General features: G+C 44.0%; 1 long non-coding RNA gene across 1 annotated transcript in view; it reads right to left on the reverse strand.

Moving 5' to 3' along the window:
- Positions 1-379: 379 nt before the first annotated feature.
- The window catches only part of LOC140598643 (uncharacterized), an 82,939-nt gene continuing 66,121 nt past the window's right edge, over positions 380-17,197 (reverse strand). The window contains exon 4 of the long non-coding RNA XR_012001174.1: positions 380-3,538. This is a non-coding gene — a long non-coding RNA (uncharacterized lncRNA). The remainder of the gene's footprint in view (positions 3,539-17,197) is intronic.

The raw sequence follows: 17,197 nt of genomic DNA on the forward strand, positions 1-17,197 counted from the left end.
TCGTCTGCGCCAGCTGCCCTGGTCCGTTCCGGTGCTGGTGCTGGAACCCGGGCTCGGGGAGACGGGGCAAAGGAAACGAAACTCCCCAGCACTGGGCCACTGAAAATAATCACTGCCTTTTCAAAGGCCGACTTTGCCCGGTGCCAAGGCAAGAACTGTCTGTCTCGCCACCTTTCAGTTCTTGTTAAAAAGCAGAAGGCATGTCAGGGCCGGGCCGGGCCACAGGACAGAAGGGGCTTTCTTCGCGGTGCTGGATGAAGCTCAGGGCTTTAATGAAGGCTCTTATGAGCCCCAGCTGGCGTCCCATTTTCCTGAACTGGAATAAAAAATCGCCTTGGTCATCCTTTCCCAGGCTAATTTCAAAAGCATAATTACCATCGTTGTAATTGGTTACTATTTATTTTGGTCATTAATAGTCATGCACTCCCCCAACCCTTTGTTACATGTGGATTAAATGATCCAAGAGTATTTATGGCACGTGGCAGCCGTGTTTGTCTTCCGGGGTTCCTCAAGCCCCCCAGTCCCCATCAGGATACCATAACCTCTTGATTCCATGACACCCAGAGAGTCCTCTGGCTTGAGTGTTTAAACCACTGAGCTGTGGAGACTGGTGAGAGTTGGAGTGAAACGTCGGGGGTTCCAGAAAGATGCAGAGAGAGTGCTGGGGGGAATTGTAATATCAGGGGGCACAGGGGTGTGCCCTCCACACTGGTGTTGAGGATGGGAGGAAGGCGAGGGGCCACAAGGGTGATAAAATGGACAGTTATGAGATTGTTGTTTTTTCTCTCTGGCCCCCTGAAGGAGGCAGTTAGCAATCATCCATGTACAGTTAATTTGGGAAGAGAATCCATATTTTCTGCCTTCAAAACAGAGAGCTTGGAAGCTGCCAGAGTGTGACTGCAGAAAGGTCATAATGTCCCCCGAATAGTCAAAATATAAATATAGCCCCCCAGTTTGCCAAAATTCTTAAGACCTCATCAAATGAAAATCCCAGAGGAGGTTAATTTAATTCACACCCCTCTTGAACTGGAGCAATTTTACATCCATACCATCCCACCTACTGTTCTACTGTTAGGTATTTAGTGCTCCCAAAAGGCTCTGGAAGTTACAAAAAGAAAAAAAAAAAGGCAAATAAGTAAGGGTAAAAGCCTTCAATTCCCCCAAGACTATGCTCTTACATCTTTTACCTCCTATGGGGCAGACATACGCTGTTCAGGTGGGAATCTGATTCAGGCTAAGGCAAAGGTAGTGGCTGCCTCTGAGCCATTTAAGTTCTGGATTGGTGGAAGGTTGAGCACCGAGCTCAAATACACCAATCAGAGCTCTTCTCTGAAGTTTTGAAGCTGGAACCAATAAAAGCACTGGTCAGTCCCTCTTTGGCTGGAAATATGGAACCATTCAGAGACATGAATGGAACAAGCCCACCAGTGGGAAGGATTTGGCCAATATTCAGAGAGAAGCCTATTTCAGAGATGGAGAGAGAGTCCTGGTGACACTCGAGACCCTGGTTTCAGTTATTCCTGAAACCTGGAGAAGAGACACTGAAATGAGCTAGAACACTGTGCTCTGCACAGCACCAGGAGGTGCCATTCATATGGCCACCGTGTAATATAGTGGCCCCTGGGGTTGTGCAGTGTGCAGCTTGCACAGCGGTACAGGGTGATCCCATCTGGAAGTGTCCCTGCCCTTTCTTCAGCTTGCTTGGAGATACTCCAATGCCCTGTTATTAAACTCTTCTTTTTGCCAAATCCATTTGGAATTGGATTTATGTCACTTAAACCAAATAAGATCTAAGTAATATGATAATAGTCATCTATAACCACAAAGAAAATAAGCTGTTAACTCCCCCAGCTTATTCTAGATGGCAAGATAGGAGTACCTGTCTTTCTTACCTATTAATTTTCAATTTCCTAGTCATTCAGGGAAGCAGGGAAGAGGAAAAGAAAGTGTGCATCCGTACCCCAGCCACAGTCCTCGGGTGCCAGGCCTTGTAGAGCTGCCAGGCTGTACAGAAGGCGCATGAATGCAAACAATTTCCGGAAGGTCTTTGGGCTGGCTGTGTGGGAACAGCTGCACAGCTCCTTAATGGGTGTCAATGTCAATGCAGACTCGACATTTTCCAGGGGAATGGGGCTGAGAGAATGCTGTGCTCCAGCCAGACGGTGTCCTGGAGGGGTGGGGGAGCGTGGAGAGACAAGGAAGGTTGCCAGGCGGAATAGCTGCACGTCCAGACCCAGGGACAGAGGATGAGGAAGGGTCGTGGAGAAGCTTTGAATTCACAGTTCCTGCATTCCAAACCTGTAAGGGCTTTCTGAGTATCCCTAGTAAAATATGTAGACATTTAATTTCAGGAATGAACAATAATTAAAGGATTTTTTTAAGGGTGGTGGTGGGGGAGAGGAACACTGGCAGAGTTCTTTATAAGAAGGCAGAGGGAAGAGAATTCAAACAATCCCAAGGAATGTAAATAAGTGTTCTATAAAGAGACGTGGACGGTGCAGTGGGATTAGTGTGGATTTTGAATTTAGCCTGATGTGGGTTCATGTCCTGGCTTCGTGGGACTGTAGAGAGAAGCCACATCAATTCTGGGAGGCTCCATCTCCTCGTCAGAAATAGGGATAAGAATATCTAATTGAGTGTGAGTGTAAGCACCAGACATAATAATAAATGTTAATTAGGCCTACAGAGCTAGAGTTGCTCAGGAAAACACTACTGCGGTGCCAGAATGTGAGCTGTTAGGTTTGCTTTTGTTATTATTTTTCCCCCTTACTATGTTGTGGATGCTGTGCTAGATTCTTATGTGCATCTTTTCTAATACCACTCACCTCTCAGCTTTTATCCTCAGGCCAAATGTTTTTGGAAATATGTAACATAGTTTGCTTGATAAAATAGGAACCCAGACTCAGCAGCCGTTGTTTGAATTTATTACCTTGGCCCTGCCCTCCCTCCCACCATCTGGCCTCTTGTGTATTCTTTTGGTTTTGCTTTGCCATTACTGTTCTCATCTTTTTCTTACTGCCCACCTGTATTAGTTATCCATTGCTGTGTAACAAATTATACCAAAACTTAGTGACTTGACACAAGAACTGCGCATTATCTCACAGTTTCTGCATCAGGGATTCTGGAGCATCTGGGTGGTTCTAAATCAGTGTGTCATTTGAGAACTCAGGCATGCGATGGGCCCGGGTTTCAGGCACCTGAAGGCTTGCCTGGGGCTGTGGGGTCCTCTTCCAGGTCAGCTCAGGCATGTGGCTGTTGGCAGAAGGACTCAGTTCTTCCCTACATGGACCTCGCCACAGGTTGCTTGAGTGTCCTCACAACATGGCAGTGGGAAAAGCCCCTTGTCTCCACTATCACCACTTGTATCTGGTTTCAGTTCTGTGCCATCTACCTTAGAAGTCTCTTAATTCAGCCTCTTGTGATTTTTTACCCAGAGGATCTCAACAGCTTCTGGTGATATGGTGCTTTTAATGAGAAATAGATATTTGGTCTTCCTCACTGTTCCTGGCACAGAGCTCCCCAAAATCCTCAGAATTTCCTAAGTGAAGAGGGAGAGAAAGATGAAGAGAGTGTCATTTGTTATTCACAACAAGCCTCTTTCAACCACATCTGAGTTTACGGTAATGTGGTGGCTTTTGGAAAGCCCCTAAAGATGGGGGAGACCAACCATAAGTTGGAACTTTCAGCACCATCCTCCTGACCTCCTGGGAGGGGACAGGGACTAGAGGTTGGGCGAATCACCAACAGCTAGTGATTTAATCAGCCATGCCTACATAATGAAGCCTCTATAGAAACCTAAAATGACAGGGTTCAGAGCACTTCTAGGATGGTGAACATGTAGAGATGCCAGGAGGGCGGTTTACCTGGAGAGGTTATGGAAACTCCACGTACCCTACCCCCATCCTTGCCCTATGCATCGCTTTCTTTGGCTGTTGTATTCTTTATAATAAACTGATAAGTGGCACCTGGGTGGCTCAGTCAGTTAAGCGCCTGCCTTCAGCTCAGGTCATGATCCCGGGATCCTGGGATTGAGCCCTGCATCAGGCTCCCTGCTCCATTCTGCTTCTCCCTCTCCCTCTGCCCCTGCTCATGCTCTCTTTCTCAAATAAATAAATACATACATAAATACATAAATAAATTCTTTTAAAAAACATAAAGTACCTTCTTGAGTTCTGTGAGCCATTTTAGTAAATTACTGAACCTGAGGAGGGATCATGGGAGCCCCTGATTTATAGTCAGTTAATCAGAAGTACAGGAAGCCTGAGATTTGCAATTGACATCTGAAGTAGGGAGGCAGTCTTTGTGGGACCCTAACCTGTGGGGTCTTTTTTTTTAAAGAGATTTTTATTTATTTATTCATGAAAGAGGCAGAGAGATAGGCAGAGGGAGAAGCAGGCTCCCCGCAGGGAGCCCGATGTGGGACTTGATCCCAGAACCCTGGGATCATGACCTGAGTCAAAGGCAGCCACTCAATCACTGAGTTACCCAGGTTCCCCCTAACCTGTGGGATCTGACACTAATTGCAGGTAGATAGTGTCAGAATTGAATTGAATTGTAGGACATTCAGTTGGTGTCTATATAGAATTGAAGAATGGGTTGGTTTGGGAAAAACCCCACACACCTGGTGTCAGAAGTGTTGTATGACTTCAGGTTTTCCTAGGCTTACAGGGCTTTCTCTTTCTGATCATCGGTTGAGCAAGGGTTTCTCAGCCCTGGCACTAGTGACATTTTGGGCCACATAGTTCTCGTTAAGTTGTTGAAGAAATCCTTTGTTGTTGTCATTCTGTGCTCTATACATCACAGGAAATTTAGCAGCATCCCTAATCTTTATCTACCAGATGCCAGTAGCAGCCCCTCCCCTGCGTTGTGACCGTCAAAGATACATCCAGACATTGTCAGATGGCCCCTGGGATGGGGGCGGAGGGACACAAAACTGCCCTTGGTTGAGAAGCACTATGTTTAGCTGACTCTAAAGTTTCATAATAAAATATGCTAACTATAAAATATACTTATGGTGTTGTGTGCAATGCACCAGGCTATTGATGATTGGGCCACTTTCTCTCTTGTTGTGATTTTCCTTTTCTAGTTGAGGTTATACATATACACAGTTCAACTAGTTCTACAAGGTTGTTAAGACAAACAACATTCCTTAGTTCTCCACACCTGCCATTTCCCCTTCTCCAAGGATACTGTTTTCAATTCTTTTAATATTTACTCCATATCTCTGCATATACTTGAACTGCTAACTTTTTTTTTTTTTTTTTTTAGTTTTTGGCCTTATCCATTAATTTATCCATTAACTGTGGAAGATTAGGACTTATCACTCTTGCCTCCTTTCACTTCCACCACTTCCCACCCCTCCACCCTTCCCACATATTTATATTGTAATTTTGGCTTGATAAGCATTCATTGTTTCTTACATATGTTTATATATGCCTTACAGAGCTGTGGCTATGAACTAATCTTTTATTTTTCCTGGAATTAACTATTGCCATTTTATTGTCACACTTGTTTGCTCAATTTTCTATGTATTTATCATTAATTCAACCCCTAAATCTCAATTTCACTTCCTGAAAAAAAATCTATGATTATCTAACTCGTCCAGTGTAGGCTGGTGGCCATCTACTCTAGTATAGAGCTGTCAGCCTGGGCTAGTCTTTTGCCATCATCCACATTATCACATCCTGTTTCTGTATGTTGTACTGGGTTAAATATTGTCATCCCTCCCCACATTCATGTCTTTCCCAGAACCTTAGAATGTTAACATTATTTGGAAATAGGCTGATTGTAGATGTAATTAGTTAAGATGAGGTCATACTAGAGTAGGGTGGGCCCTTAACCTCATATGACTGATGTCCTTATAGAAAGAGAAGAGATACAGAGACAGACATGCACAGAGGGAAGACAGCCCTATGCAGATAGAGGCAGAGTTTGGAATTCTGCTACCAGAAGTCAAAGAAAGCGTGAGCCCACCAGAAGCTAGGAAAGGTAAGGAAGGGTCTTGCCCTCCAGGTTTTGGAGAAAGCATGGCTCTGCTGATGCCAAGATTTTGGATTCCTAGCCTCTAGGATGTAAGACAATACATTTCTGTGACCACCCTATTTGTGGCACATTGCTATGGCAGCCTTAGGGAACTAATACATATGGCATGTCTTTTTTCATAGATTATTCTTTCATTTGGTAGAATATACCAGTGGATTCCAGGAGAAAAGCATGCAGAAATTAAATTTTTTTGATATTTTGCATATCTGAATTATTTTTATTCTATTCTTACATGAGTGATAATTGGGCTAGATATAGAATTCTAGGTTGGAAATAATTTTCTTTTGGAATTTCGAAGTCACTGCCCCATTATCTTTTGTTTGTTTTTTTCCCTGTATGCTGTTGAGAATTATTAATTTATTCTAATTTCTGATCTGTTACATGTGGCATGTTTTTTCTACCCTTCAGAAGCTTGGTAGGATGTTTTCTTTATTCTTAGTGTTCTGGAAATTTCATAACAACGTACCTTAGTGTGAGTATATTTTTTTCCATTATACTGAGAACTTGAAGTCCCCTTTCATTCTGGAGATTTTTTTGTTGTTCTTCAGGTTTGGAAAATACATTTTTATTATTTTGTAGCTGAATATCTCCTCAGTTTTCACCGTTGTTTCTTTGTGGTACTCTTCTTTGCATGTAAGATTACTTGGACAGGTCTTCTAATTATTTTCTCTATTTTTCCCTGTTTTCTATCTCTGTCTTTCTGGTTTCCTTTCTGAAACATTTTCTCAATTTTATTTTACAATCTTTTACAAAACTTTTTACTACTGATTTCATATTTTCAATTTTCAAGAAATATTTTTGTTCTTTTTTTATAGCATTCTGTTCTTGTTTCTTTGATGCAATGTCTTCTCTTGCAAGGTAATCAATGATAGTTTTGGGAAGTTTTTTTTTCTTCTTGCATAATTTCTCTTTCTTCCAAGTTGTTTTTATTTGTTTTGTTTTCTGACTTGTCTCCTAGATGCTTTTTCATCTTTGGTTGTCTGAATGAGTGGAGTTTCTTGACTGTGAACTTTATTGTGGAGTGCTACTGTGCCAATTGTTTGGAAACCGCTCTGTCAATATCTTCAAATCTTTCCACCTGAGTTTGTTAGACCTAGTAGAGAGGTTTCTTCCAACCTTCTGTCCAGAGGGTGAAGGACTGGATTCCAGCATTCTGGAAGCTCAGTAAGGGGAGCAGGGTGAAAGAGGGTCATGTGTGTAGTTACTGAATCACTCTGCTTATAATATGATACCCCAGGTGTCAGATCCATCAGCTGGGTCTGATGTCACATATTCCAGAGTCCCTATATTTCATTCTTCTTGGAAAGCCAACAGTCATTGTTCTGCCAGAGTGGGGAAGGGGCCCAGATGCGTGGGGTGAGGGAAGATGTCTAGGCATCTAACTACTATTAAACAGATTCCATCTAGTATTTATTATTTTATAGCCTCCCTCCCACAGCTTTGCTCTCAGTTCCAGAAGTACCATTTGTCATAGGTTCCTGAGTTTTTCTGAGCTTTCTCTTGTATAATCCACTTGGCTCATGGATTTTCTTACTATGAGCTTAAAATTTAGCTCTGTCAGGGCTGCTTAGTCAAAAAATTCTTACCCACAAACTTTCTGGGACCCAAAGTTTTGTTATTTTTACCTCCCTCATTTTCCTTTGTACTTTTATGTCTTAAAAAAAAATCCCATCATGATAGTTTTAGTGCAATCAGATGCCACATTCAATCTGAACTCTTTACTCAGAAGGCCTCATTTGCACTTGCCACCTTATTTTGGGTGCTATTTGGGAAGGGAAGTGGTGTCTGTCTCAAATGTGTTCTGAAATGCCTTACTCAACATTACTTGGTCCATTACTTCCTCAACATTTTGGACCAATCATGAGCTATCCAGCAAAAAGCATGAAACATGTTTATTTATGTAATAGTATCTTCCTATGAACCAAAGGATTCATATTTCCATCAGATGCTTTCACTGAGCACTTTGCCATTTCTTTCTACCTCTCCTACACCTGATCTGAGGGCAGCTTATTCTAGAGCGGTACTGAGAGGAAATAAGGAAAGTGGGGTTGAGGTGAGGGAGGTTTGATGATTTATTAGTTCATGACACATGCAGTCAAAAGGTGACTTGGGGACTTGTTTTATTTGGGGTGGCCAGGAAAACCTGCTGTGAAGTGGTGTGTGAGCAGAGACCATAGGAGTCAAGGAATAAGGCATGCAAGTATCTGGGGGGAGAGTTTTCAGGAAAGAGAACAACAGGGCCAAGGGAACTATGAGGTAAGGTGGGGGACCAGTGAGGCTGGAGAGGAAGACTAGGGGCAGTGTGGTAGAGGACTGGCTTGGTGGGCCTGTAATTAGGTGTTGATCTTTTCTCTGGGTGAGGTGAGAGTCTGGATTAGAGTTACCTGTTGCATTGTGAGTTTTTCTGGCTACAGTAGGAGAAGATAATCATGGGCAAGAGCAGAAGCAGAGAGCCCAATGAGGGGACCTCTGGATGGACATAGGGGAAGGGAGGTGTTGACCTGGAGCAGGTAGCGGGAGAGGTGATGGTGTAGGACTACCTGCTGGGTAGGTAAAGCTCAGAGGATTTACAGACGAGTTAAATGTGAGGCACACAGAGAAGAGAGGAGCCCAGAATGACTCCAAAAATTTTGACTTCAGCTTCTATAAGGACAAAGTTTCCAGATGTTTGGGTGGGCAATTGGGGGGAGAGCAATCCTAGGAGGGAAGGTCAGGAGTTCAGCTTCGGCTGTGCCAAATTTGAGTCACTTCTTAGATGTCGAGGTGGAGATGCTGAGGCCATTGAGAGGTAGTGGAACTGACAAAAACACCGAGGGTTTATGCAGCCTCTCATGCCAAGTGCCCTCTGTGTGCTTAGCCATATCGTTCATCCCATCTCAGCTGCCACCCGCTAAGGGATTATTCTTCTTGTGTGTGGATGGGAGAAGAAAGGTGCAGAAAGGTTAAGTAACTTGCCCATGGCCACAGTGTGGCCATCTGGCCCCGGAGCTCCCTGTGTACCCCCTCCTCTGGAGGGGGCATTTAGATCTTCGGGTTTTGGTGTGGGCAACAGGAGCCTGATGGGGCCTGCATGGAGTAGTGATGTATTGAACTCAGGCTCAAAGGAAGGCAGGCAACAGATTCGTGCAGTTGTTAAAAGCAAGGCCTGTAGCGCCAGTCAGAGCTGTGTTTGAATCTCTGCTACTTATTAACCTCGAGGAACTTATTTGGCTATTTGTCCTCAATCCTCTCTTTGGTAAAATGGAGGTAGTAGTGGTACCTGCTTCATAGGGTACCTGCTTCACAGAGGTTGAAATGAAGCAACGCATAGTAAGTGTTCAATCAATGTCATCTATTGTTGTCACCACTGATATTAAAAGGCAAAAGACCCCCATCCCACTCTCAGTCCACTGTAATAAGATGCTGTGTTGGGAGGGAGGTGGGATTGGTAGAAGGGAGCTAGGTAGTCCACTGTGATATAGTAGAGTTTATAGGACCTTCAGGAATAGCTTCCTTGTCTTTCAGAAGCCAGGAATGGTTCAGAGCATTACCCAAATCCCATGATGTTAAGGAGATTTTGTGGCCAGTAAAACCATCTATGATTCTTCTAGCCCGATACTATTTACTTTCCACTCCTCTGAGACCCCATGGATCAGGGCTACAGGAGGGAAGGGTCCTCCTTCCAGAGATCAGACTCATAAGGAAGCTTCTTGCTTCCCAAGGCCATTTGAACTCCCACCTGGAGGATGCTGGGATCTAGTTTTAAGTGGCCCATGCCTGCAGCCCTGGAATGTTTCCTCAGACGAGACAGTCTCCGACTTACAGGAATGAAGAGTCACCTTTAATTCTTGGGTCCAGAAGGATCCCAAATGAATTTAGAACAACTAAAGACTCTCAGTTCAGAGGGACACTTTAAAAAGCAACCAATAATTATAGTTTGGGAGCCATGAAGTAGCCCAAGGAGACCAAGGCCTATCCATACTAGACCAAAGAAAGAATTTTATTTACCAACTTTTCATTTATGCTCCACCCACTTCCAAGAATTTGGGGTGGCTGGCTGGAGAAGGTGAACAAGAAGCCCATCTCTGAACCTTTACCTGCTGGTGAAACTCCTGAGGTGAATCTACTAAAGTGGGTTATTTTGCCAAGAGGAAATGGTGCTAGATCATAGAATTCCAATATGTCACATGGAGGGGCCTGCTACTCATATGCATAATCTACACGGAAAAGTAAAACCATTCCAGATGCTTCTTTTCCTAGCATCATCAAGGAATGAAGTTTTTCATCAAATGTTTCCATAATTAAAGTACCAATTCCTCTATGTTCTAAGCACTGGAATTCTAACATTAGAATTCTTAATGCAGATGTTTCAGGAAGGTGGCTGGAATAAGTGTATCAATTTATTAGGTGGTTTCTATGGTGATGGTTGGTCTAGGAGTAGAGGCAGATGATTGGAGAGTCTAAACTCCCGGGGAAAGACAGGAGGGCTGGATGGGGCATGGGCAAGTGGACTGACCAGAGAGAGAGGTCTGGTGGCTTGAGCAGGAAGCATGGGAGTAAGAGAAAGTGGGCACATGTGTGAGAGCAAGAAACTCACATTTGTCGAGCATCTATTTTATGTTTAGGCTTTAAAAATGTTCTCTGTAACAACCCAGTGAGATCAATATTATTTATTCTCAATTTTACTTGAGGAAAATGAGGCTCAGAGAGGTACCATGATGGGCCTGTCACATAGCTAGAAAGGAAATGAGTCCTGACACTCATTCACCACATGATCCAGTAGCACCAGATCCAAAATCGTGGCAAGTGTTGAATTCTCAGCTCTAAGCCTGGGGGAGCTTTAGGGATTCTTCTGGTCAAACCTCCTCCTTTGATGGGCGAGGAAGCAAAAGCCCAGAGAGACTCACCCAGAAACTCGGCTCTAAAACCCCAGGTCCTGCTTTTTGCTAATGATGTACAACTTCACAGGGCTGGTCTGCTGCCGTGACAGGCCTTACAGGAAAGCTCCCTAAAATTCTCCAAGCTCACAAAACCATTTTCAGAAATGGAAGAGTTCAGCAGCCACACCTGACGGGAAGTGGATTCTGTTTTGTGCTGGAAGCCACTTTATTTACCATACCTGATCTGGGTCTGTGTCAGAGCGCATTCTAAAGGATCTAGAGGCACACAGGTCAAAGCCTGTGTGCTGTTACAACCAGCACCCAGGGGGGAGTTGTGCCTCCTTGTGTCAAGTATTTCCAGGTAGAAGTAGCTTGAGGCTTGGAAATGTTTTTGACATAGTGTGCTTTTTGTTCCTTATGGGATTGGATTTTTTAGGTAAATAGCAGCATGAATTCTAGTGTAAACACACAGACTTCCTTATATCATTTGCAGATAGATTAACATCACTTTTCCTAGTGTTCTATTGACAAACTCTGCCAAACTGAGGCAGCTGGTCTATTAGAAATCAATTTATTTAAAAAGCCACTAATATATGTATTAAATGGAGTTAAACCAAAAGCAGGTAGGCAGTTCTTTTGGGAGTGAGAAGAAAGAAGGTACTGATGAGTTCAAGTGAAGAACTATAAGACCAGTGGGCCAAGAGCTGGCATTTTTTGAGCATGATCTTTGGACGCTTTTCTTTCTACAAGTCAGCATTTAGTGAGAACCAGTCATACTGCCTGGGTTTGACTCTCAGCTTTGCCATTTTCCAACTGTGTGACCTAAGGTAATTTCCTTACCCTCTCTGGGCCTTCTTTCCTCATCCTTGTGGCAGGATTGTAGGGGTAGAAGGTTATCCTGATGAGATGTTTAGCACAGAAGTGGGTTCACAGGAAGCACTCAGTAACCCTTAGCGGTTCTTACCTTTTGTCTTCATAAATATGCCAAGTACGTTTTCTCTTACTTATTTTGTGAACATCTGCTATGGGCTCGCATGGAGTTAACACAAAGCTAGTTTGGGGCAGAACTGAGGCTTGAATTCAGACCTCTCTACCTGTGAAATAAACCCAGTGAGGAATCAGAGTGGGCCAGTGTGTGGTCTCAGGCAGGTGGAAGGAGTTGAGGTGGCTTTGAACAATAGGGCCACTCTCATGTTGTTTCTTCTGGGGTTGGTGTAGAAGCTTCTGTTTCACAAATGTGAGAAGAAAAACATTATTGTAACCTGAAGATTCTTTTGCCCAAGAGGAATTCTGTTTTAGGGGAAAACTACCCCTGTGATTAGAAAAACACTGAAGTGTGCCCCTTTGATTTGAAATGTGAGGCCCACTGGGCCAAGCCCATCACACTGGCTCTTAACCTATCAGATCCAGTGGCTCCTTCTTATAGGAGTCACTTTGTAAATCCCCTTTACCATCCTGAAATGAAATGAAATGTATCTGGACACATAATTCCTTCCCCCAAATTAATATAATGCCCTAATTATAATAGAAAAGAAGGGAAAAAAGTAATTCATCATAAAATAATATGTGCATCAGTGCCTAGACACATAGGCATGGCCACACTGGGAGAAGTATTTGAAGTGGCCAAATATGTGCTCCAAACTATAATGCATAAGTTTAGATTTAAAAGAAGTAAAATACATGAACAGAAATTTCACAGAGGAAGACATAGACGTGGCCAATAAGCACATGAGAAAATCTTTCGCATCACTGGCCATCAGGGAAATACAAATCAAAACCACAACAAGATACCACTTCGCACCAGTGAGAATGGGGAAAATTAGCAAGACAGGAAATAACAAATGCTGGAGAGGATGTGGAGAAAGGGGAACCCTCTTTCCCTGTTGGTGGGAATGTGAACTGGTGCAGCCACTCTGGAAAACTGTGTGGAGGTTCCTCAAAGAGTTAAAAATACATCTGCCCTATGACCCAGCAATTGCTTTGACCCAAAGATACAGATGCAGTGAAACGCCAGGACACCTGCACCCCGATATTTATAACAGCAATGTCCACAATAGCCAAACTGTGGAGAGGGGCCTCAGCGTCCATCGAAAGATGAATGGATAAAGATGTGGTCTATATATACACTGGAATATTCCTCAGCCATTAGAAATGACAAATACCCACCATTTGCTTCAGCGTGGATGGAACTGGAGGGTATTATGCTGAGTGAAGTAAGTCAACTGAAGAAGGACAAACATTATATGGTCTCATTCATTCGGGGAATATAAAAAACAGTGAAAGGGAATAAAGGGGAAAGGAGAGAAAATGAGTGGGAAATATCAGAGAGGGTGATAACATGAGAGACTTCTAACTCTGGGAAACGAACAAGGGGTAGTGGAAAGGGAGGTGGGCGGGGGGAATGGGGTGACTGGGTGACAGGCACTGAGGGTGGCACTTGACGGGACGAGCACTGGGTGTTATGCTATATGTTGGCAAATCGAACTCCAATAAAAATAAATAAATAAATAAAGTAAACAGGGCAGCCCAGGTGGCTCAGCGGTTTAGCGCCACCTTCAGCCCAGGGTGTGATCTTGGAGACCCTGAATCGAGTCCCACATCGGGCTCCCTGCGTGGAGCCTGCTTCTCCCTCTGCCTGTGTCTCTGCCTCTCTCTTTCTCTCTCTCTCTGTCTCTCATGAATAAATAAAGAAAATATTTTAAAAAACAAAAAATAAATAAAAAGATAAACAACAATCAAATAAAGATTTTTGAAATTCCTTCATAGGTTGAATTAGGAGTCAACTTAGTATATATGTCCGCTTAAAACATAGAATCATCTAGTAATGCAGACAGACACAGGTGGGTTATATGGGTTACTCATGTACTTTGAGCAGCTTTGCTGTCAGTGACATATTTTTTCTGAAATGATGATTCAAATCTTGGTAAAGTTCCAAATAAAACAAAATAAAATCTTCTCTAAATTTACACAGGAGTCACATTCTGGGAAACTCAGTGTATATTAAACTGTGCAAAAAGCCCCCACACATTTTGTGTTTATGTGTAAAGCTGAGCTAGGTTCCCAGTCAGATCATTATAAACAGGTTTTGCAGCTACACGGATGTCTGAAGGATAGCTCAAAAGGCGTGTAGGATTATACATCAAAATACGAAAGGCGAAACTAGAAAACTTCTAGAAGGAAACAAAGGGGTAGGCAAAGATTACTTGGGACCATAAATTATTAACTCTAAAGGAAAAATCGATGAATTTTACCATCTTGAGATTCTGTTTCATCAAATGACACTTGTAGGAACATGGAAAGACAAAGTGCAGAATGAGAGAAGATACTAGTAATCCACCTATTCATGGGACAAGTCACATACAGAATGTGTATAAGGAGCTGCAGATCAGTAAAAGCAAAGGCAAACAACGCAACAGCAAACGAGGCAGATATGAGCCGACCCTTCACAGAAGAGGCTATCCAAATGGCCAGTGACCAGTGTGGTAGCACGTACACCCTCCAGAATGGTGACTGTGAGACAGACAGACCATATAAATGTTGGCAAGGAAGTGGGGCAACAGGGAACTCTCCTGTGTGGTGGGAATGTCATTTGCCACAACAATTTTGGGCCACCCTTCGGCAATAGGTACTAAGGCCGCGATATGCCTCTCCTGTGACCCAGCTATTTACTCTTAGGCGTCTGCCCAGCAGAAACGGGTACATCAGTGAATCAAGAACTATGTGTAGGAATGTCCAAGGCAGCACTAGTCCTAAGGGCTCCAAACTGGAAACAAGCCCAGTGCCCAGCAAGAGCCATATGCAGCAGCATGGAGGGATCTCACAAACATGGTGGTGAGTGGAAGAAACTAGACACAAGAATACACATGGCATGAAGCCATTTCCAGGAGGTTCAAAACAAAACAAAACAAAACAAAACAAAAAAAGGTAGGGGGTGGGCAGATTCTTAGAGTGAAAAGTCAGGATGATAGTTATCCATGGTGTGGCTGCAAGGAAATCCGAGGCAGCTTTGAGGGTTCTGATAATCTGATCTTGGTCGGCCGCTGGTTACGTGGCTGTGTTCATCTTGTGCATATGCACTGAGTGTACACTTAGATATGTGTAATCTTTTACATGCATGCCATGGTTCAATCTGTTTACCGTAAATATTGAAAAAATTAAACCCCACTAAATGCCACTGGCTTCCCACCAATCATTGGAACAGCTAAAAATGCTACACTGATTTCCAAAATGTTTCCAAAGAACCACTGGCCCACACTGCTAGGGTAACACAAAGAAATGGGGAATCCTGTTGGTGGGCAGGTCACAGGGATCGAGGCACCTATTGGCTCACACCCAGGAAGAGTTGGGAGGAAACTATAGAAGAACCCCAGAAGCAAGGACGAGGCCTGGAGCTTGGAGGGAGTTGCACTAAAGTGACCTGGGATGCAGTCCCATATATTGGGCTGTGCAGTCTGGAGTAGCAGAGGTGCCAGCTGGTGGCGCTCTCTTGGCCATGCTCTGTGCCTGCATGGCATGGATGCTGAGAGCCAACCCCTGGAGGTGGTGGTTCGCCAGGCTAATGAGCACAATGGGGTACAAAGTGAGAGTCTCTGGGGTCTGCATCCCCTGAGTGTCTAGGGGGTGGGCCAATACTTCCTGGGACATTTCTGAGCCCCAAGAACAAGCCATAAGTTCACTGGTCACAAGTGCGAGTATCAGAGTCAGCAGATCACCAGTGACGGGATGGGAAGGAACATGGCTCTGGGTCCTAGCATGTCCCAGCCAGTACCCAGGCTAGGGCCCCTTCCTTCCCATGCCAGGATGGTGTATAGAGGATGTGTGCGGCCTCTCCTACACACACTTGGTTGCAGAGGTGCCTCCTGGGCATCACTCAGTCTGAACAAACACTAAGCAGATGATTAGAGCAAAGTCTTAGGCCCTCACCTCCCTGGGTGGTAAGCTTTTAGATGCTGCTGGGTTATGTGGTTACAGGGAGCAAGCAGGGATAGACTAGAGTGCACTAATGGGACTTGGAGCAACTGTTTACAACCTGCGTGGTGATGTTTGACATTTATCAGCCAGTACAAGTGTGCATTTACATGTTGGCCAAAGGTCAGCCCAACCTGAGTACTGTCCAGAAGACAAGGGGGAGGTCATCTGAAAGACATTTTAGCCAAGAGACACCCAGGCAGCGTATGCTTCTTAGAAATGATTGTATAAACCACCTGAAGTTGAACAAGAACTCAAGAAACAGAACATTCTGGCCTACAAAGCAGGCTGAGGCAGTTCACTGGGTGTCGGTTCTACATGGAGTGAGAAAGGAAGAGGCATCTCAGCCAGAAGTCAGTCCAGGAGAGATGGTCTCTCAGCTAAGATTAAGTTCAGCTGCTAGGAAAGCACTATGCCCAGAAGAGCAGTGGTTTCTACAAAATAATGCTGACTTTTCTCTAATTTAAAATGGCTCTACAAGTAGTTAGTCCAGGGCTGGTGTGGTTGTTTCGCGGTCACTGTTGCCAGGTTCCATCACTATTTCTGCTTCCTCAGCCTTAGCCTTTGCTTTCATGCTTAGTTTGCCTCATGGCCCAAGGAGGCTTTTGGAGCCCCAGCTATCTCTTACAGATTCCAGAAAGGAGGATGGAAGGAAGGGCAAAGGGATACTCCATCTCACTGTTCCCCTTTTAAGGAGTGTCCTTGACCTTGCCTAATGAAGACTTGGAGTAATTTCCAGGATATCACAGGAAGAGTGGGAGCAGCAAGACCACACAAAAACAGAGACACCTTACAGGTATTCATGTCCGGAGCAAGCATTTTGCAGAGCCTATTGGAGGAAAATCCCTATGATACGATTTTCTCCATCCTCTTGCATACAGTTTAATGATTTCTGTCTCCAGTTCCAAGAGCTTGTATGGCCCTCTTGTAAAACAAACTACTCCAACAAACATTTATAACTACATTTTTAAAACTCCTTTGCACGTTTTATCTACTGACTTTATGGTGCTTTTTGTCTGGAAATGGCATCTAATAGAGCTAGGCTGCAGCACATAACTTGCCCATAGGTGGCATCAGCTCACACATCTTCACATGTCTGCACGAAATGCATCTTGAGACTGAGGTTTCAGGTTATGTAAAATGAATTAGCTGCACACTTCTCTGCTTTGGGAAATTTGATACTTACTATCCTTCCAGTAAAAGGCAATAGCTGAACTGGGCTCCCTCTTGCCAAGGCTCTGATTGGTGGCGCTTCCCAGTTGACTTGCCATGTCCATGTCTCACAGAGAGATCTTTTCCCCATTACAGTTTAGCCTCTGAATTACTGC

This window comes from Vulpes vulpes, chromosome 4, assembly GCF_048418805.1.
Source record: "Vulpes vulpes isolate BD-2025 chromosome 4, VulVul3, whole genome shotgun sequence".
Lineage (NCBI taxonomy): Eukaryota > Metazoa > Chordata > Mammalia > Carnivora > Canidae > Vulpes > Vulpes vulpes.